Source organism: Bos indicus x Bos taurus, chromosome 13 (genome assembly GCF_003369695.1).
Source record: "Bos indicus x Bos taurus breed Angus x Brahman F1 hybrid chromosome 13, Bos_hybrid_MaternalHap_v2.0, whole genome shotgun sequence".
Classification (NCBI taxonomy): Eukaryota; Metazoa; Chordata; class Mammalia; order Artiodactyla; family Bovidae; genus Bos; species Bos indicus x Bos taurus.
In genome coordinates, this window is record NC_040088.1 from 83,212,005 (window position 1) to 83,232,925 (window position 20,921).

The 20,921-nt window shown below is 50.6% G+C and overlaps 1 pseudogene; it reads left to right on the forward strand.

Annotated features, from left to right (window-relative positions):
* Positions 1-1,031: 1,031 nt before the first annotated feature.
* On the forward strand, positions 1,032-19,523 carry LOC113902748 (annotated as a pseudogene).
* The last annotated feature ends 1,398 nt before the right edge of the window (positions 19,524-20,921 follow it).

The window sequence follows — 20,921 nt, forward strand, 5'->3', positions numbered from 1 at the left end:
GGGACTGAGGTCCTCAAGTGACAGCAGAGGTCCGGGCTGAGCCAGTAGTGTGGCCTGTGCCCTGGTGAGTGGAGAGCCGCAAGGGTGGGAGTGGAGCCAGGAGAGGGGTGGGAGACTCGGGGGTGGAGGGTGGGGCAGTACCTGGCGGGGTCTAGGAGGCACTTGCTGTCGAGGCTCGAGGCAGGGACACCCCTGAACCTCCACCGTGCAGCCCCCATGGAGCAGAGTCGTCTGGCAGCCCAGGGTTGAAGTTAAGAGGGCGAATTTGCAGTGGGTTGAATGAACCCCTGTACCCACTGTGGGTTCATTTTAAGTGCCTGGAGCGAGGTTGGTCAAGCCCTTGATGAGCTCGAGTGAGGGAGTTAGTCAGGGAGGACCGAGCTCAGGGTGAGAGTGAGGGGCAGCTAGCGTGGTGAGTCCTCTTTAGCTGGGTGGGTTCTGGGGATGCCCTTGAGTTCAGGAGTGCCCTTTCAGTAGCCTCACTAGAGGCTTGTTTGGGGGGTAGAGGGGGCAGAAGCCCAGTTAAAAGACTTGCTCATTCCCAGGGGTGGTAGTTTCTGAAGCAGTTTATACTGGTCGGCTCGACTGTGACCCAGCATCTTGCAGGGTCATGTTTGACAGGGGGCCTGAGCCGTAGGCATGGCCTTCCTTCTCCAGCACCTCACACTCACCTGTCGTCTTTTTGGCAGCCCCTCCCCCCTCTCTGCACCCTTGACAGTGGGCCTGAGCCCAGCCCCGCTGTTACCACGAAACCCCTTGTGACTGAGCAGGTTCCAGTTCCGGGCTCCTGGGAGACGTGCTGGAGGCAGAGCCTTTGTGCCATTTGGTGGTCATAGTGTGAGAGCAGTGATCATAGTGTGAGAGCGGTGTGTGTGAGAGTGGTGTGTGAGAGCAGTGTGTGTGAGAGCAGTTGTCATAGTGTGAATAGCGGTGGTCGTAGTGTGAGATCGGTGGTGATAGCTCGGTAGCCGAGGTATCCTACCGTGAAACAGTGGTTGCCCCCGAGTTGGGGGCTGCCCACATCTGCAAGGATGGGTCACAGAAGGGCCTGCCTGTGGCCGTTATTCCAGCGCTGCAACCCCAAGGCAAAGGCCAAGACTAGGAAGGACTTGGCCTCGGCCCAAGTCATGGAAGCAGAGTGGCCTGAGGTGAGAGCAGCCAGGGGCTGGGCCCGTCAGATTGCCCCTCACCCAGTGAAGCGTTGGGGTTGTGTTTCATTTTGTTAGCATGGTTGTGGGCCCTGCCGGCCAGGGCGTTTTGGCCTTAGTGGGCAGGATCGACCCCAGCAGGTTTACCTTGTAAGAGGTTGTGCAGTTGCTGCGTGGAGGATGGGCGGGGGGCCCACAAGAAGGGAACACTGGCTGGAGGAGTCACTGGGCACGTGGACTGAGCTATAGAGTCAGTCGTTGAAGCAGAAAGGCTAAGCCCCTTAATGTCTCCCTTCTTCCAAAGAAAGGATATGCGGGCTGGAGGAATCTCTGGGGCATTAAGATCAAGCTAGAGAGTCAGTCCTTGAAGTAGAAAGGCTAAGCCCTTAATGTCTCCCATCTTACAAAGCACAGACCAGTGTGTCCAGTATTTTAATGATGGGTACCTACTGCTTACGTGTATGACATACACCCTCATAGCTTCACATGTCTACTACATTCCTCTTACAAGTGCTGGGCACTTTTCTGGGTGCTGAACACACAGTATGTAGTAGGGGATATGTAGCCCAGGATTTTTTTATTTCTGCAAAGAAAAATAGAAGAACAAAAGACTCCGTGTAGTTCAGTTTGAGCAAGTTCACCACGTGGATGGCCCCGCATGCATGCAAATTGTGGTAAAATACATATAACATAAATTTAACATTTTAACCTGTTGATTGAACGACTGGGTGACTTCAGTGGAGTCAGGCTAACAGATGGCCTTGGGGTGCCATCAGCCTTTTTCCCAGAGGAACACTCCAAAGCTTGGTGGCCTTGTAGACCTTCCCTTTTTTCTTCACTCTCCCCAGTGGCTCTAGGTCACTGGTCTGTGTGTCATTTAAGAATCTCTTTATCCACTTTGTTGTTAGGCTTATGTTTTGGAAAGCTCCTCAGATGTTCCTGGGTCTTGAGAAGGTAGGCTTGGATTCTGGGTTTTCCCCTGCCGCATGCCTGCCAGGTTGAGGTGGAGGCTGAAGGCCAGTCTCAGTTGTGGTGGTCTGTGTGGTCTTGGGGTCAGTGGACCCCTCTTCACTGTAGGGGCCTGGAGATCCTTTGTGTGGAGCCTAGAGAGACTTGACAGGGTCAGTCTTCACTGTCTCGCTCTCTTTAATTTATGTTTGCATTTAGTTTCTCATTTAACTTTTCTAGGAGTTTCCAACTCCTACTGAAGAACTAAAAATATGCAGGGAGCAGCTTCTTAAAAGAGAAGAAGAAATCGCTGAGCTGAAAGCGGAAAGAAACAACACCAGAGTCAGTAGGGGGATTCTCACGTGTTGACATTTGCCCCGTAGGGGTCACCGCTGGCCTCCGTGTTGCTGTCTTTAAACTTTGTCTGATTTTCAAGTCATTTTTCACATCTTCCCCCTGGGCAGACCGGGGTGGATCAGTTCGGGGTTCTCATAGCTTGCTTCAAATTTATGATGAGAGCTAATGTAATCTTAGTACATTTGAGGGGGGAGTTCTCTTAACTTAAATTTTTGTCCATGCTACACTTTGTGTGGGATCTTAGTTCCCCAACCAGGGATTAAAACCCATGAGCCCTGCAGAAGTGTGGAGTCTTAACTACTGGGGCACTGGGGAAGTCCACTCTTAACTTTAGACAGAACTGGCGGGATTCTGACTTGCCTTAGCATGGTTTCAGCTTTAGCGTGAGGCTGAGAGGAGTTATCGGCCCTGAATTCAAGCATGAGGTTGAAGGTGCTCCTTTGGCCCTGCCCTGCAGCTGCTGCTGGAGCACCTGGAGTGCCTGGTTTCCTGGTATGTGCCATCCCTCTGGATGATGGCGGGCAAGTGGCAGGCGCAGTCCCCAGCCGGCATGACCAGTGAGGTGGAGGTGCTCAGGGCGCTGAAATTGCTGTTTGAGCACCACAAGGCCCTGGACGAGAAGGTACCAGCCACCCGGCCGTCCTGGATTTGTACACTTGCTGCCTTGTTAGGTGGATGATGCACGTATTTATATAACTAGTTGACTTTTGAGCTTCTTGAATTCTTATATATACATTTTTTCTGTAAGAAGTCAGAGTTTTATATGGTTAAAAAGCGTTGCCTGCGTATATGCTCAGTCATGTCTGAATCTTTGCGACCCTGTGGACTGTAGCCCACCATGCTCCTCTCTTCATGGGGCTTCCCAGGTATGAATACTAGAGTGGGTGGCCGTCTTCTAATCCAGGGGATCTTCCCAACCCAGGGGTCGAACCTGCCCTCTTGCATTGGCAGGCGGATTCTTTACCACTGAGCCACCTGGGAAGCCCCCAGTTAAAAAGTATTAGTTGGCATGAATGTCTCAAGATTTATTATATTCTGTATATCAATTTGCAGTTAAAAACTGGGTAATAATTAATTTAGGAGAACATTTTGTTCTCTCAAACTTAGAATTTAAAGCTGTTAACAACCAGATTCTCTTGACATTAAGATCAATGAGAGACATTAAAGGTATTCTGTGACAGTATCCATGTATTAGGGTGAGTATACACTAAGAAGTGTACTAACGTATATACACACATCAACACACAGTGACTCGGCCCCTTTTATTTGAGTTGAGAGCATGATTACGAGTAGCACTCGAAAGGTGTAGTTTGTTAGAAGAAGAATTAGGTGCCACACATAAAGAGGTAAGTTTGATCAGTCATCGTGTAATTTCAGTTAAAGGTTTGTCATTTACATCCTTTCATTTTAAAAAAGATTGAAGGCTGTAGTGGTGGGCATCAGATGTTATTTATCTTTCTGATTGAGGACCCGCCCACCTGGGTTATTTTAATGACTAATAAAGTAGACTTGTGGCTCAGAGCTGCAGGATCTTTTAAGTACCCCTTTGTCCAGTAGAAGACAAATTCTGACTCTAATCACCTGGTTGTATTCGGGATGGATAGCATCACCATGTATTTTCTTTTTATGTTGCGTTTTCAGTTTAAAGTTGAATTTTTCCAGGTGGAGTTTTGCTGTCTTTACTTATTTTTTACTCTGATTCTTTTTTTTTTTTTTGGTTTTAGCAGATGATTCTTAAAGAGCAGAATAACCAGGAAAAGATACTAACGGACAGGGTGCTTGATGTAAATCATGAGCCAGAAAACATGCCAAGCGCCAGTGGAAAGGCAAGTCTCAATCTTGCTCTCTGTCTGGTTCTCGTCTTACCATCCAGTCTGTGTGGGGCTGTTGGGACCTCTCACCAATGCACCATGTAGGTCTGAGTGTCCGTGAGGGTCGTGTGAGCTCCCAGAGCGCAGAAGGCAGTTTTGACCTCACCAATTTCCCGTAAATGCTGCGTTCCCTCCCTCCCAAAACAAGGCTGTCTAAGGCTTCCTTTCCCCCTTAGAGACCCTCCGACAGCTCTCTAAGCCACGAGGAAGACCTGGCTAAGGTGATCGAGCTCCAGGAAGTCATAGACAGGCAGTCGCGGGAGCAGAGCCAGATGAAGGAAACCCTGGCAGCCCTCTCTGCCCACGTGAAAAAGCTGGAGGTGGACCTGGACACAGCCATGAAGGACCTCCTCAAGTCCGAGGATGTGAACACGAGACTGCAGCGGGACATCCGTGAAATGAGTGATGGCGGCCGTGTCTGTTGTTCTGAGGTGGAATGTGGGTCCCTTTTTCTCCCAGTGGTCTCAGCCTTGGGATGGCTGCGTGAGCAAGAGCAGAGCTCTGGCAAGACCGCAACTGGCTGCCTCCCCGCCTCTGTGTCGAGGTCTCTGGGGTAGAAGAGGCCTGGTCCAGGCGGTCCGTTGGCAGTGGACCAACATGAGGGCAGCCCTGGCGCTGTGCTGCACCCTGAGTGTGGACTCCTCATTTCCACAAGTTCTAGGGGACCCAGTGTACTCCTTTTTTAAAAAAATTCATTCATCCATTCATTCATTTATTGGTGTGTAGTTGCTTTACACTGCTGTTTCAATTTCTGCTGTGCAGCAAAGTGAATCAGTCATCTATCTATCTATCTATCTATGTTATCTCCCTCTCTTTTAGATTTCCTGCCCATTTACTTCACCACAGAGCACTGAGTAGACTTCTCTGTGCTGTACACTAGGTCCTTACTCGTTGACTTTATGCATAGTATCAGTACTGTATATATGTCAACCCCAGTCTCCTGGTTCATCCCCCCGCCGCCTGCCTGTCGAATGTGTTCCTGATGATGCTGAAGTTTCCTTCTGATTCACTCAGGTGAGTCTGGTGACGTCTGTGGAGCCCATTCTCTCGGAGAGATGGGAGCATGCTGTATGGGCTCTGCTGAGGCAGCTTTCCTGGCCATCTTCTCTAGTTTTCTGAGGTTCTGCTCCTTGAAGGGGTGTGTGACAGTGATATCGGCCATCAGACAAGTCGAGTGGCATTTGCTCACCCTCAGATCCTCAGGTCCGAGCTGTGTAACCATGTGGAATCATAATGTTTCTGGCAGTCGTGTCTGCGGGTGTCGTGATTTATGAGAAACTCCCTAGCGGTCACTGTGAAAACAGAAGAGTGCTGGGGGTTCAGGCCTCCTCCTATGAGCCTTGCCTCACCTCTGTGCACAGACAGACAACACCCACCCTGTCCTCCCCCCACCGCCGTGAGACTATCTCAGAGAGAACCCCTCCAACATGTGGTACAGCAGGTGTACTTGTTTAGTAGCTTGGTGTGAGTGATTCTGTGTGAAAACTGAAAATAGAAATATTTGCACAAGTTTGTATAACCTATTCACACTACTCTTTGGCAACAGGAGATTAGGTGGCAGAGTTTAATACGTATAGAATTCTGGAAAAAGCATTTTTAAGACCTTTCACTTTTAATGTTAGGACTTTGCCCACATTGGTTACTTAGTGACCAGGGAGGGACCTGAAATGGATTTTGAGCAGGCAGACAGGAGTTGCACTAGCAGCAAGTTCTGGTCCTGGTTTGAGCATTTTATATATGTGGTGTAACTGCTTTAGAAGAACTAGGCTTGAGAAGGCTGTGCTCAGTTGTGTTACACTTTGACTTCTGTTTCCACTCGTTAATATTCTTTAATTCTGAGGAAATTGCATGAGATTTTTCCAACTTTTATCCGAAGAAACAAGCATCAGAGCTCCCCATTGGCTCTGTTGAAGGTCCCTCCCTGTTCTGGGTCAAGCCTGCCTGTAAGGTGTAGCAGACAGAGGTCCTGACTTCATGCCAGATACCTTCCCTCCTGGAATTCTTGCAATAACAGGGTAGTTTTGTATACTTTTTGTTTGCTGTTTGGGTTTATTTTGTAGAAAAGAAGCTTGGTAAACCGAGTGGCTGGACAGAACGTTAAGACAGATGGGTGCCAATCGTGGCAAATGTGACCTTTGAGGTAGGCGTGTTTTTGCTCACGTCTGAGAAAACTGCCATGTCTAGGACTTTAATTTTGAGGACGTTAACTTTATGTTTGATTTGAAACTGAGGATGACCTCAATGATAAACTTGAAAATGAAATTGCAAATAAGGATTCCGTGCATCGACAGGTAATGGCCTTTACTGAACTGTTTCTGACTTTTATTGTAGTGAATAACTGAGGAAGGAAGTTAAAGACCTTTTCATGTGACTCCCATGTTGGAAATCAAGTCCCAGTGTAACATTCTTATGACCCTAAAATATTGCATTCAAAAGTGTGGATGTACCTAATGGTAAATCAGCTGTACTGGAAGGAAATACATTTTTAAAAAAATGGGGGTGACTGTAACTTACAGGTTTGAATTATTTGAGACTTGGTTTAACCATTTTGCGGAATTCCACTCCACTGCCCGAGGTGGAGGCCGAGCTGGCACAGAGGGTGGCTGCGCTCTCCAAGGTGCTGCTCTGGGTTCCCCGCAGGGGGTGGGGGGGTGGGGGTAGGGGGGCGAGCGCGGGGAGGGCCTGTTCCCGTGCTGTCCCACCACACCCCTGCCCGTGCTGCTCAGTCCACACAGGAGCGTAGACGCTGGGGTCATGCTGCCTATCTGAGATGGGAGTGCTCCCCGAGTGTCAGGCAGCCCCCACTTCTGTATCATCCCTCCATTAATTTCCCTCCAGTTTTGTCCCGTGTTCTGTGTGTCCCCAGGATGCTTCAGCTCCGAGTCACTGCCTCTCAGAGTTCAGTCAGCCACTCAAAGCCTAGCAGGATAGAGACCTAGAAAAATCCCATTCTCGTTTAAGAGATGGCCAGAATAGCTCTGTAATGAACACAGTTTTAAGTCATTATCCATACACTTGTTGAAGAAGTCACAGTGGGGCACGTGCAGACCCAGGGCCCCACTCCCAGCTCGCTGTCCCGGAGCCCGCGGGTGAGAGGCCGCCTCCTGGGGATGTGGCACTGCTGGGGGCATCATCCCCACTGCCAGCCAGCCAGCCACCCTGTCCTTCTGGCGGGAAAGATGTTGCCCCGTGCTGCCGGTGGGCACTGGCTGGGCATGGAGAGTCAGGTCGGGCTTGTGCTGGGGCGGCTGACGGGAGCATTGCCCGGAGGCTGAGGGGCCTCTGGTCGCCGGCGGCCAGCAGTGTCGGGTGCTCACAGACCCTCCCAGAGCAGGGTCACTAATAGCCACCAGGGGACGCCCTTCTGCCTGTGATCTTCCTCTCCAGGCTTGGTTTCTCCTCTCCCCTGGCATCTCTGCTGTCCGTCCCCAGTCAGCCTTGTAGTCCTACCTTTTGTCTTCCGGAAGCTCTGCCACTAAGGAGGCTAAATGGTTCAAACTTACTTCCCAGCTTAGGAAGGTAGAACGTGTGCCTTGCGTGTCTTGCACTTGCTGATGCCTGCTGCTTGCACTGGCTCACCACAGCAGTCCAAGGAGGGGGCGCAGCGGCCACGGGTGCGGGCCTGGGGCTGGGGGGAGCACGTCTCCTCTCACAAGCTGGTCACCAGCACCCTCCATGAGCCACGTGTCACACATGAAGCCGCGCAGGGGCCCGTGGGCCCGTGGTCCGCACAAAGCATGGCCTGCTTGCCGCCCCTGCAGTCACAGGCCGCGTGCCGTCAGGACAGGGTCATTGTAAGAGGAGCTGATGCTGTTCTTGGTCGACAGGTGGGAGAGAGACATGGCAGCATCGAGGAGAGGCTGCGCAAGATGGAGGCCCAACTGGAGGAGAAGAACAAGGAGCTGCAGCAGGTGTGTGTGCTGACGGGGAGGCCGCGTCTGAGCAGGAGACACAGCTTGGGTGGGGGCCAGCGCTGCCTTTCTCCGCCGCTCCCATCTCTGCCACCGAGTGTGTGTGTGTGTGGTCCCATCTGCTGATCCGGGCACCCACCTCCTTGGGAGCAGGGCCAGAGGTGGTCACCCATAGGTGGTGGGCAGGGGCCAGGGCGTCCCCACATTCAGAGGCTGCTTGTTGCTCTGACCAGCCAGTCTGGGGAGCTGCTTGGGATACAGGTGGACCTCACGACTGCCCCTCAGACAAATCTGAGGGTGCCAGCCCGGGGCCCATGAAACTGAAGGCATGGCGCCCAGATGTGGAGCCTGCTTGCCTTGGACGTGGCGCTGGAGTCCCACATGCCAAACTGCTGACCCAGACATGGTGTGTGTGTAGGATGGCTGCTCCTAGGCAGGAGGAGAAGCATAGTTGTGCTACAACAGAAGGCGCGTCAGGAAAGGGTGATGGTGGAGGCTCGCATCACCGAGTCCTGAGAGAGGTTTCCCGGAAAGGTTGGCCATAGGGTGATACAGACCATCCAGGAAATGGAGTAGGGATTCCTGGTCCAGCCTCATGTGTCAGTACTGTCGTCACTATGCCTGTGTTCTTGGGCCTGGACTGCAGAGCCTCACAGGCAGGCTTCCAGGGGGCAGTGGTTCTGACTCCCATCATGAGACCCACGGTGAGGCGCCCTCCCCACTTAGGCAGAGAGCTCAATGTCTCCCAATCAGGGGTGCACTTCCTTACTTTCAGAACTGATGCTCAGAGGCTGTTGAGATCGGGATGCTGTTTATGACTAAGCTAATTCAAAGTAAACTTTTGTTTTGCTTTAAAAATATTTGAATGCCGATGCCTTATTGTGGAAGCTGTGACAGATTTTGTTTCCTTGGGCTCAAAAATCACTGCAGATGGTGACTGCAGCCATGAGATTAAAAAATGCTTGCTCCTTGGAAAGCTATGACAAACACAGATAGCATATTGAAAAGCAGAGACATCACTTTGCCGACAAAAGTCCATATAGTCAAAGCTATGGCTTTTCCGGTAGTCATGTGTGGGTGTGAGAGTTGGACCATAAAGAAGGCTGAGCACTGAAGAATTGATGCTTTCAAATTGTGTTGCTGGAGAAGACTCTGTTTTAACAGAATATATTTAACAAAATATAAACTTTTTAAATGTATTATGATGGAAAATTTCAAACAGGGACAAAAGTGGATGGAGTAGTATAATAAATACCCATAACCTGTCAATTAGTCTCAGCAATTTCTAACACAGAACCAATCTCAAATAGATCATTCTTTTGTCTTCTCTCCATTTTTTTTTATACAGTAGGTCCTAAAACAGCTTTCTAAACATTGAAATTGATGCTCATTTTATAAAACACAGACTTGCCACCTTTGTTATTACATTTAAAAATTGCTTAAGGTAATTATTTCCAGTTTTTTAATATGAATTTTCATATTGGAAAAGACCCTGATGCTGGGAAAGATTGAAGGCAGGAAGAGAGTGGATGACAGAGGATGAGATGGTTGGACGGTATCACCAACTCAATGGACATGAGTTTGAGCAGATGCTTAGCAGAAGTCAAGTTACATTTTCCTTATGGCTAATCCACTGCTGTAACACGTATAGCATTTCTGGTTTTGAACACTGAGTGTGTTTGCATTATAGATGGATTTAGAGTGTGTGGCTGTTGTGTGTGGTTCAGAATTCTGAGTAGTCCTTTTTGGGTTCACCTGAAAGCTGAGACAAAGTGTGAGCCTTTCACGTGGACTGTGCTGTGCATCAGAAAAATAATACGAGCCACATACACAATCTAAAATGTCCTAAAAACCAATGGGCTACTTGACGTCCTTCTTTCACTGCGAGTCTTGAAATCTTCTGTGTGATTTCCACATCGAGCTTTGCACCAGCCTGTCTCATGTGCTCAGGGACTGCACGAGGTGAGTGACTGTCATGGCCGACAGCATAGAGCTGCCAGGTTGAGTCAAGTTACTCGGAAACTTGGCCCGTTTGACGTGTTTTACCCCGTGAGAAAGTGAAGTGGGCTGTAGAGGAATGAATGTGAGGAATGCCCAGGAATGCAGGTGAGCTCCATGGAGGCAGTTTAAAGCAATGAGAGGAGTGAGGACAATAGAGTGAGTCATGTCCCCCTGACCCGAACCCCCTCCCCAAGTCCAGCTTCTCTCTACAGACTTCATCGTTGGTAATGGCTTGCCATGTTTCCTCCAGAGAAAGCTTTTCTACACCTGAGATGGAACTTCCTCTTCATTATGGTTTATAAGGGTTAATATTGTTCTGAGTGTTTATATTTGCTATGGGACTCTTAGAAAATATTTTCTCAGAATTAAAATGTTCGGAGTTGATACCTACTCACATAACCTGTTCTGCACATTTTGGTGCAAGTCATTTTACATCCGGAAAGTAAGTGGTGCAGGCTGTGTCATTTGCTGTTTTGTGGGAACAGCTGATTCTAAACCTGGAAACCCTGAGAGCCAAACTGTACCAGACGAGACTGCGAGGGGCTCCCTTCCACCACGGGTAGACTGCTCCCCCAGGTAGTTCCCCTCAGCGCTGTCAAGTGTGACAAGGGCCTGTCTTGTGTGTGGACAGTATGACTGGGTGTCACTCATGGTCGCATCTCAAGGAGCCTGTAGCTTCGTGGCCAGTGAAAGGGAAGAGACAAGCATTGTTCCTTAGGGTCCAGCTTGGTACCACGGAGTGGTAGTCACAGTATTGACAACACTCAAAACCACAGGCAGAGGTTTGGAAGTGGGGGGCCGACCAGTTGATATTTGGGTGTATTCATTTGAGGGGCCTGACAGACTGTGACACTGATGTTTCTGAAGAGTCGAAGAAGGTTAATGACCTGTAGTCTTTTTTACGTGAATGGAGACTGAGACATGACTTGCCGTTGACTGTGGTGGGAGGAATCACCTGGCTTGTGAATGAGGCGAGCAGATTACTGAGCATCCTGATTTTTTCTTACTCAATATTATAGGGGCAGTAATTCTATTAAGTATTTAAATGTTTCTTTGGCTTCTTCACGGAAAATTGTCACAAGTGAGAGATAAACTTGAGCAAAGGTTATTAAGTGCTTAACTGGTGACATTCATTCATCTGTAGGAAATTGACTACTGCTTGAATCCTGAGTTAGGAGACAGTTTGAAGCCCATACGCATATTTCTGTGTTTGTGTGCTTAGGGGATCCTCTCAGTCCAGGGCCCCCACCCAGCCTTCTTCTAGAGTAAGGGGGTATCATTTGAGACAAAGGCAGAGCCAGAAACTGGCCCTGTGTCTGAAACCATGACGGGTGGAGTTCAAGGAGAGCACGTGCCCTGCAGAACAGATAGGAGACATGGCCAAACTTGCTGGCAGAGCTCCTCCATGGTGAGGGGCTGGTGCTGTCAGAGGTGGGGAACCCCTGCTCCCAGGGTAAACAAGGTGAGTGTGAGGAGGACTGCTTAGACAGTGGAGGAAGAGGAGGTGGACACAGCCTCCTGCTCTTGGGGGTTTTTGGGTAATGAGGAGGTCCCTGGTGCCCAGACCCGAGGCCTGGCTCACTTGTGGAGTTCAGATGGAAAGCCTGGGGCCTGGTCACCAGTCCCCTGTGTGTCAGTGAGAGTGAGGGATGAGAAGAGGAAGCAGCCACAGGGCGGGAGGGGCCTCTGTGCTCTGAAGACAGTGGGCCGCAGCAGCTGGTGCGAGGGAGGGGTGTCTCCAGGAGGCAGCTCTCAAGGGGTCATGGCAGTGACTTAGCAGCACAGGTGGGGCCTCAGAGTGGGGTTTGCGGGCAGTGTGGGCTGGGTGGGGGGCACTATGCTGGCTCAGGAGGGAGGGAGTGGGGACTTAAAACCTGGCTCACAGGCAGGGCAGACAAGGCGTATTTGGTGGGACCTCCCAGAGGAATTGGTCACCTTGTCTCTGAGACCTTCTCCCAGAGGAAAGAGCTTAGGGTGAGGAGGGGGAGAGAGATGGAGGCTACACCCCGCGAGGGGACTGGGAGGTGATGGTTGGGGGGCGACCCAACCAGGAGGCCTCTGTGGCCCTCAGAGGACCCACGAGGGTCCGCAGTCCATGGCGGGACTGTGTCGTACCCCTGACCCAGTTCCCAAGTGTGCTCTGGCCCCAGGCCCTTGGGTAGAAGTGGAGCAGAGAAAGGATTGGTTCTGGCAGGAGGGAAGGGAGACGGGAGGGATACAGGCGTGGCTCGGGGAGATTCCAGACCTCCATCTCCTGTTCAGCACAGTTTTCCTTGCAAAACCATGGAGCAGAGCAGAGTGTGACCCCAAGCAGGCTGAGCTGGTGGTTGGCCCTGGCCGCTCTGCAGACATATGGGGTGTCCTGGGAGGGCTCTGTCTCCCGAGTTTATGGACTCCTGCACGTGAAGGCGCCACCCTCTTCCCAGAGAGAAGACTGAGCAGAGCCCAGGTGGTCCTGCAGTGCAGGCCACTCATAGTCAAGGCAGGGCCGCCCTGCCTCTCAGCAGGCCCCTGCTGACTGAGTTCCTGGCACCGGGAGGCCCAGACCTTAGTACTCAGGGCCTGAGCATCTGTGCTGGGCCTTGTTCAGCCCAGAGTCTGGTGACATGCTACCTCTGCTTTAATGGGAGACACCAATGTGGCTTAGCTCCGAGCTGTGGGTCCAAGGCCTTTCTGCTGTGGGTTGTCTGAGGCCACTTTAGAAGCACGGAGAGTGGTGCAGACAGTGTTCCAGGCAGAGAGGTGATTGTGATCCACAGACTTCATGCGGGAAAGGGAGGTCTGAGCAGGCATGGGCCGGAGGGGAGGTAGGATGCCAAGGAGAAAGCAGAGCAGGTGCAGTCTCCGCCCTGGGACCTGAGGGTGGGCTCCGGGGGGACCCTGAACTCCCCAACCCCAGACAGCTGATCCTGTCCTAGTCAGCTCCACACCCTCGTGTCAGCAGTGCCTTCTCCACATGCGGGAGTTTTCCAGCTGGTGGGGATGAGCCCTGAGTGTTTGCAGAGCAGTGGGCGGCCTGTTGCTATTGGAGCCAGGAGGGCAGTGCCCTCTCGGGGGCCCTTTTGCTGTGAAATTGCCAATCTTCCAAATTGACAGGCTCTGGCTTGACTGACAGAGTGAGCTCTCTTTTCTTCTAAAAGCGCTGTTCTTTCCCATGTGTTTCAGCTGACCCTACTTGGGTAGCACCCTGGACCTCAGGTTCCCTGTGGCGGACTGGCCAGCAGACTCCTCCTGCAATGGGGTGGTGCTGCGGTGCCCTCAGAAAGGCCGGCTGGCAGCGCTGCACGATGAGCCGTCCAAGGCAAGGACCCCCGCCGCCCCCTTCCCGTCCCTGGTGGGCACCTTGTGAGGCACCTGCCCCCTCACACTGTGGTCCTGAGGTGGGTTTGGAACAAAGCATTGATAGATCGCTTACATCTTCCCATTTTCCTTTTTCTGGCTAAGAGTTTACTTTTAAGGCATGCTTTTTTTTTTCCTTAAAATAACCAATTTTTATAACTTGTGGCCTAATGTGAGGCCCAGCATGGTACTAATTAGCACAGTTTTGAAATCGTCCTACGAGTAAATGGATACACATATCCATCAGCTTATAGTAAGGAGAATTCTCATTGGAAGTTTAAGTGCCTTATATTTTCACCTCATTCATGGCATGTATTTTTTCATACAGGCCTGTGTTTTGAGCTTCCGTATTCAGTGAGCAGTTAGTTTGGGCCAGACATCGTCAGAAGTAGGACTCCAGCAGTGAATTAAAAACCGTGTGCATTCTTTATCCACTGCTACGTAATGGATCACTGCCAAGCTTAGTGACTTCCCAGTGAACAGCTCACAGTCCACAGTTCCTATGCATTGTAGCAGGCGGGCCTGGTTCAGGGCCTCCTGAAGGCACAGACACAGGAAGGCCCCACAGGGCTGGATGGCAGGCTTCCAGACTCACCTGGCTGCTGGGGATAGGCCCAGGTCGCTGCTGTGTGGACCTCTTCATGGCCTGGCTTTCCTTGGAACACCCTCTGAGAGCGAGAGCGTGGGGTGTAGCCCAGGGCCTTTTGCACCCCAGTCTCAAAGCTGCACACCTTCACTTCTGTTTGCGAGAGTGAGCTGTGAAGTCCTGCCTCGCTCAGGGGCTGAGCAGGAGTTGCCCCTTCTGCCTCTTGAAGGGAGGAGGATGGAAGAATTTGTGGACCCCGTTTTAAACCCGCACAACCTGTCAGACAGTAATGAGCAGGGAAAGGAGACCAGAGTGCCCGAGTTGTCCGAGGAGGAGGGGACGATCATGTGTGAACAGGGTGGCCAGCAAGGTGACACCAGGAGGGTGACCTTGAACCAGAGACCCGGAGGCAGGAAAAGAAGTAGCTACTCAGAGATAGAAAAAGGGTCGTGTCAGCCAGCGGGGACAAGGGAGAGAGCGGGCCGTATCAGGGAGGACCCCAGGCTCAGGCCTGAGCAGCTCGAGGCCAGATCCTTTTTTTTGAGGTGAGGAGGGTTGCTGGGGTGGGGAGCTAAGAGCCAGACCTCAGCCCTGCTGAGGTGGACGAGCCCATGAGGTATCCAGGGGACGTGTCAGGAGAGCAGCTGAGTGTTCTGGCCTGCATCGGGGAGAGGACTCACTCAGCTCAGGGTGAACTTGGGGTCGTGGGCATACAGATGGCATTTAAAGGCACAAGCACGGTAAAGTCACCAGGCGGGTGCCAGTGGAGAGAGATGGGGTGCAAGGGTAGAGCTGTGGGGCACCCTGCATTCCAAAGCTGAGAAGGGGTACAAGGGAATGAAGAATAACCCCAGGGAGGGCGGGGCCTGGAGCCCAGGGAGAGACATGCTGGGGGGGCATGGTGGAGGGCAAGGAGGGGAGGGGGCTTGGTAACATGGGTTCCTCGAGCCCCCGGGGAGCTGCCCTGCGGGGCGGGGCACACCGCCTGCTGGCAGAGAGCTGGAGACCGGGCGGGGATGGGGACAGTAGAGGCTGCTCCCAGGGAGCTTTCAGAGACCCGCAGTGGGCGCTGCAGGGAGCCCTGGAGGAGGAATCTGCTGATTCCTGTTGTGTGATTGGAAGGCGAGAGAAGGGAGAGGACCTGCTGACCGGGCTGATGGGGGTGAACCCATAGGCAGCTAGTTCGCTGGAGCAGAGCAGGAATGATGGCAGGTGGTTTTGGAGCCAGTGAAGGAGGTGGTCCAGCCCTGGGGCGGGGTCGTGATGAAGACAGGGGGCGAGAGCACTGGCCACCGGGGACAGGGAGCTGGTAAGCCAGCACCTCAAGGCTGCCCCTCAGTTGCTTTTAGATCATGTCTTGGAAAAGCAGGCAGGACCTGGGTGACAGTGTGGCAGGGGGAGGTTTGCAGAGAGAAGGGTGTGAGGTTTGAGAGCAGGAGGGTGGAGCAGGGCCCCGTGGGCACTCTCCTGTGTGTGATGACAGAGCCACCCTTGCGGTGTGAGGGGATGTCCCCCAGAACAGCCCGAGGGCCTGTGCCCTGAGGAGAGCCGCGGGGGGCTGGCCCTCCCATCCCCTGGCTGTCCCTTCTTGCTCCTGTGTGTTGGTGTTCAGACCAGCCTGGAAACGGAGGGCTGGGAGCCTGCGAGGACGGCACTCCTCAGTGAACCAGGACCAGTGATGACCACTGAGGGAGACCCAGCAGCTGCCGAGCTGAAGGATTCTTTTTTCTTATTTTCCTCCAGCCTGGCTGATGGAGGCATGAATGTATTTTTTTTTTTAATTTTCAGTTTTTGTCTCTGACTCCATCAGCCCACCCTTGTGAATAACCTCATAGGATTGCCTTCCGTCCACACTAAGACCTGAGTGTCACCAGGCCATCTAGGAACTGGATTCTCCTCCTGCCCGTTTCTTTAGTGCTGCTCGTTTAAGAGATGGCAGTGTCTCATGAGCATGGCCCATTTATCCACAGTCAAGGCTTCCATGTAAAATTGTGTTCAGTTCCTGCCCTGAATGTCTTTGACGAGACATGGTCCTCTCATGCCCAGGTGCAGACCCTGAAGGAGCAGGACTGAGAGCGGGTGCAGCAAGCCAGCGTGCTGGCCAACGTGGCCCAGGTGTTCGAGAGTGATGAGGGCATGTCTCTGGCAAGGGCGACAGGGTCACCCTTTTCAGCTGGGCCACTCAGCTGTCACCCAGCGGGCAGGCCCATGCCAAGACTCCGACTGTGATGCTGCAGGAGCAGCTGGACGCCATCAATGAAGAGATCAGGTGGGTGCACCTGAACTCAGCTCACCGGAAACTCGGTTTCCCTGAGGAGCTGTCTTCTCCTAGGGAAGTCTGAGTGTTCCATAGTAAGAAACCTGACTTCAGGTCTGCTTCAAGAATTTTCAGTTTTGAGATTGCCCTTGATTATAGAGCTCAGTCAGCTAGGGCATTCTGTCCATGATGTGGTGTCAGCACTCTGTGAGGGGGTGTTGTGGGGTGTCCTCCCCAGCTCTGAGCCCCTAGGTGGGTGAGGTGCTGAGGTGGTGTCCCCTGTGGCCCATGCACCCTCCCTCGGAGCCTCCCACGTTCTGGTGAAAAGCCACCTGGAACAGAAAAGTTGGGGTTTTGGGTTTGGCAAATTCCCACTCAGATCTGCATTTTCCTTTTTAACTTAATACAGTGTGAAGATTGCCTTGTTGTAAGACAGTGGTCCAAGGACATGTGTTTGAGTTTTTCTCATCTCATCAGTATATTTAAGATGTTTTCTTTAGACACCGTCTTGGCAGTTATAACAATTTACAAAACGGATAGAATCCAAAGGCCCGCCTCGTGGTGAGCATGGGGCCTTGGGGCTGGGTGCAGCCGGGTGGCTGGGGGCCCCAAGGCCTGCCTGGTGCCACACCCGCACAGCTATGCCCATGTCCCAAGTCCATGTTCAGAGTGGCCGCAGGCCAGTGACCCTGCACAGGACTTGGCAGAGCTGCTGCTCAGACTGTTCTCGTCACGTCGGCCCAGGCCGAGAGGCCCGTTCCTGTCGGCCAAGTGCGGGGGGCCTGGGGGAAAGGCAGGGGGTGAACGGGACAACCAGCAAATGCAGGTGGTGCCGCCTGCCCATTTGACGCTGAGACAGATGGCTTTGTGGGCCGTGTTTGAGCACAGATGAGCTCAGAAAGATTGTCTTTCCCTGTCCCCGCAGGAAATATGGCATGGTTATATATTGATATTTTTATTTTTACAGCATGTTGTCAAGTAAAAGTGATTTTTCCTTATGCAACAAGTTGACTTGATGTAAATGGTAAATTCTGTCCATCAACTTGTTATCAACAGTGAAAAACTTTCAAGATGTATAAGTAGAAGTGAAACTGGAGGGTTTACTTCCTGTAAGAATCTTGTATTTTAATTTGAAAATCATTTTATTTGCATGATCATGTATTTAAACTGCTATATAAAATCATCCACGATGCATTAGGGGAGAAGAGCAGAAACCGTGAATTCTAGGTTAATGCAGCACATTGACATGAATCCAGAAACTCACACAAAGCTGGTGGAGAACTTCATCGAGTGATGCGTTTGTACATATACAACCTTAAAAAAACAAAAATAAAAACAAAAAACAGGATCAACTCAGCACTTCATCTGGTCTGGAGACTTGTGTTTATAAACTCCAGCTTGTTCACGAATTGCTTTTTTGATTGTACAGAGTTCCCGATTCCCAGTGGAAAAGACTTGAGGCACTGACGTGCATCTCTGCCCTGAGAGCAGGGAAGGTAAAGGTTGTCAACTTGAGGTATCTCCTCACAAGAAGAGAGTCGCCACCAGGGCCCCTTCAGAATGTTAGAGTAAAGAAGTGAAATCAAACGTGAATGATCAGGGGCCAGTTTGTAAGACTCAATGCTAAGTTATTCTAAGTTTGAGAATATTCAAAAGAGGAAAAGTCAAACTTTTTTGCTGAGATGTTAATTGAGCAACTCTTTCTTGAATTTGCTAATCGTGACACAGAATGCCAGCCCAAATTTGTTGTCCAGACATGTTCCTCTGCTGACAGAGGCAGGTGACAGGTTTTATTATATTTTAGGTTGATCAAAGAAGAGAAGGAGAACACAGAGCAGTGGGCCGAGGAGACTGAGAGCATGGAGGGCAGGCGGAGCCTAGGCAACCTCCGTCGTTTTAAATCAGTGAGCTCCCTCAACCGGCATCCTGCCTCCTGCCCGCCCAGCAGTGGGCGCTCCAAGCCCGGAAGGAGGCGGCACAGCCCAGCGCAAGAGGGAGACTGGCTGGGCATCATGACTCGTATGTGTCTGCCTCCTCCCTGCCATATCCCTCCCTCAGCACACTGATTTTCTTTTTTGTTTGTTTGTTTTTGTTTTTTCTCTTTTTACCCAGAAGAAAATCAGGTACATTTGCTATGCTCGGAGATCTAAAATTTTTTAAACTGCCTAGTCTTGAATCATTCCACAATGTCACAGTGACAAATTAGTCTTGATATTTGGACCACCGGCTTAGCACATCATCATGAACTCAGCCAGAGCCTGCCTCTGTAACGTTGGGCCTGGCCTGTGCTGGGCACAGCAGCTGCAGGGAAGTTTCTGTTCTCAGGGAGCAGACAGCTTCATGAAAGTAACCATAGGCAGCTCTCATGGAGCGTGAAAGCCGTGCAGCACATTTTCCATTGGGGATGCCTGGTTGCAGGGTATGCGATGGGAACAAAACCAAGAATCTAAACTGGTCTGCTTGCTAATGGACCTGGCTGTGCGCTCAGGCCAGCTTTGCGTGTGAAACCAGGTTAAAAGCCCGGTGCCCAGGGCCCCAGGGTAGACGTCGGGCTGCCTCACTTTTCCGAGTCTAAAAACGGATGACGACCTAGGGCTTTTGGTGACAGAGTGTGTGGCTCTAAAGCACATGTTTCAGCTTTCTTCCATGTTTAGCTTAGGTTTTGTGAGTGCATTGCTATTTACCCCATGAAATCATGTATACAATACTCTGCTTTATAACTGCACTTGTATTATCACTTTTTTTCTGTTACCACCCATTTCATGTTAGTTGCATTGTTAGTCAGCTAATAATTAAATTAACCGTGAATCTTTTAGAGGCATGTGAAGTGGTAACTAGTCCATTTTGTGGTCTTTTGACACACTGTTTTTATAATTTGCATCATTGGCTAATTAGTTGATATTTAAAATTCTTTGATGATTTCTCTGTGGTTTCATGCTTAATTTCTTTCCAAGTATTTGTAAAAGAACAGTTCTGTGTATGTTTTCCTTGCTGTTGGAGTTCTCTGACGGTGTGTCTGCTTTCATCATTGGTTTTGATTTCCTGTCTCATCCTGTTGTCTGCTTAGTCATCGTCAATCCAGAACCCCCACCCCCAAGGCTGTAGTTTACCCATCCATCTTCCTTCCCCTGTTGCCCCATTTGCTCTGGTCATAGCCGTGCTGTGGTCCACAGCATGTGTCCCTTTAGTCGGGTTGTGCTTTTTCTTCATGTCTCATTAAATGGTGTTTTTCCCCCATAGCAGTAAGTTTGAATTGGTGTATCACTATGCAGTTACAGGAGAAGGCAATGGCAACCCACTCCAGTACTCTTGCCTGGAAAATCCCATGGATGGAGGAGCCTGGTAGGCTGCAGTCCATGGGGTCGCACAGAGTCAGACACGACTGAAGCGACTTAGCAGCAGCAGCAGCAGCAGCATGCAGTTACAAGCATAATGTAGATGGATCCTAAACTACAAATCATGTGTAATTCATAAATGAGATTATCCTTACATAAAGAAATGATCCTCTTAAGTGTAGAATTAGTGGAATTTTAGATATGCAGATGACACTACCCTTAAGGCAGAAAGTGAAGAACTAAAAAGCCTCTTGATGAAAGTGAAAGAGGAGAGTGAAAAAGTTGGCTTCAAGCTCAACATTCAGAAAACCAAGATCATGGCATCTGGTCCCATCGCTTCATGGGAAATAGATGGGAAACAGTGGAAACAGTGTCAGACTTTATTTTTTGGGGTTCCAAAATCACTGCAGATGGTAATTGCAGCCATGAAATTAAAAGATGCTTACTCCTTGGAAGGAAAGTTATGACCAACCTAGACAGCATATTCAAAAGCAGAGACATTAGTTTGCCAACAAAGTTTCGTCTAGTCAAGGCTATGGTTTTTCCTGTGGTCATGTATGGATGTGAAAGTTGGACTATGAAGAAAGCTGAGCCCGAAGAATTGATGCATTTGAACTGTGGTGTTGGAGAAGACTATTGAGAGTCCCTTGGACTGCAAGGAGATCCAACCAGTCCATTCTAAAGGAGATCAGTCCTGGGTGTTCTTTGGAAGGACTGATACTAAAGCTGAAAACTCCAATACTTTGGCCACCTTATGCGAAAAGCTGACTCATTGGAAAAGACTCTGATGCTGGGAGGGATGGGGGGCAGGAGAAGAAGGGGATGACAGAGGATGAGATGGCTGGCTGGCATCACTGACTCGATGGACATGAGTTTGGGTGAACTCTGGGAGTTGGTGATGGACAAGGAGGTCTGGTGTGCTGTGATTCCTGGGGTCGTGAAGAGTCGGACATGACTGAGCGACTGAACTGAACTGAACTGAACTGACACAATATCCTTTCTGTGTTGGTGCTTGTATTTAAGACTGTGAATCTCATCAGCTTTTGCACAGTTAATGTCTCTATTAAACTCTTAAAAAGTATCTTCTATGGCTAATAAAATGTAAAGACTGCACCTGCTATTAAGCTAGCTTTCATTCTTACATATTTTCACAGGGAACCTCTTTAAT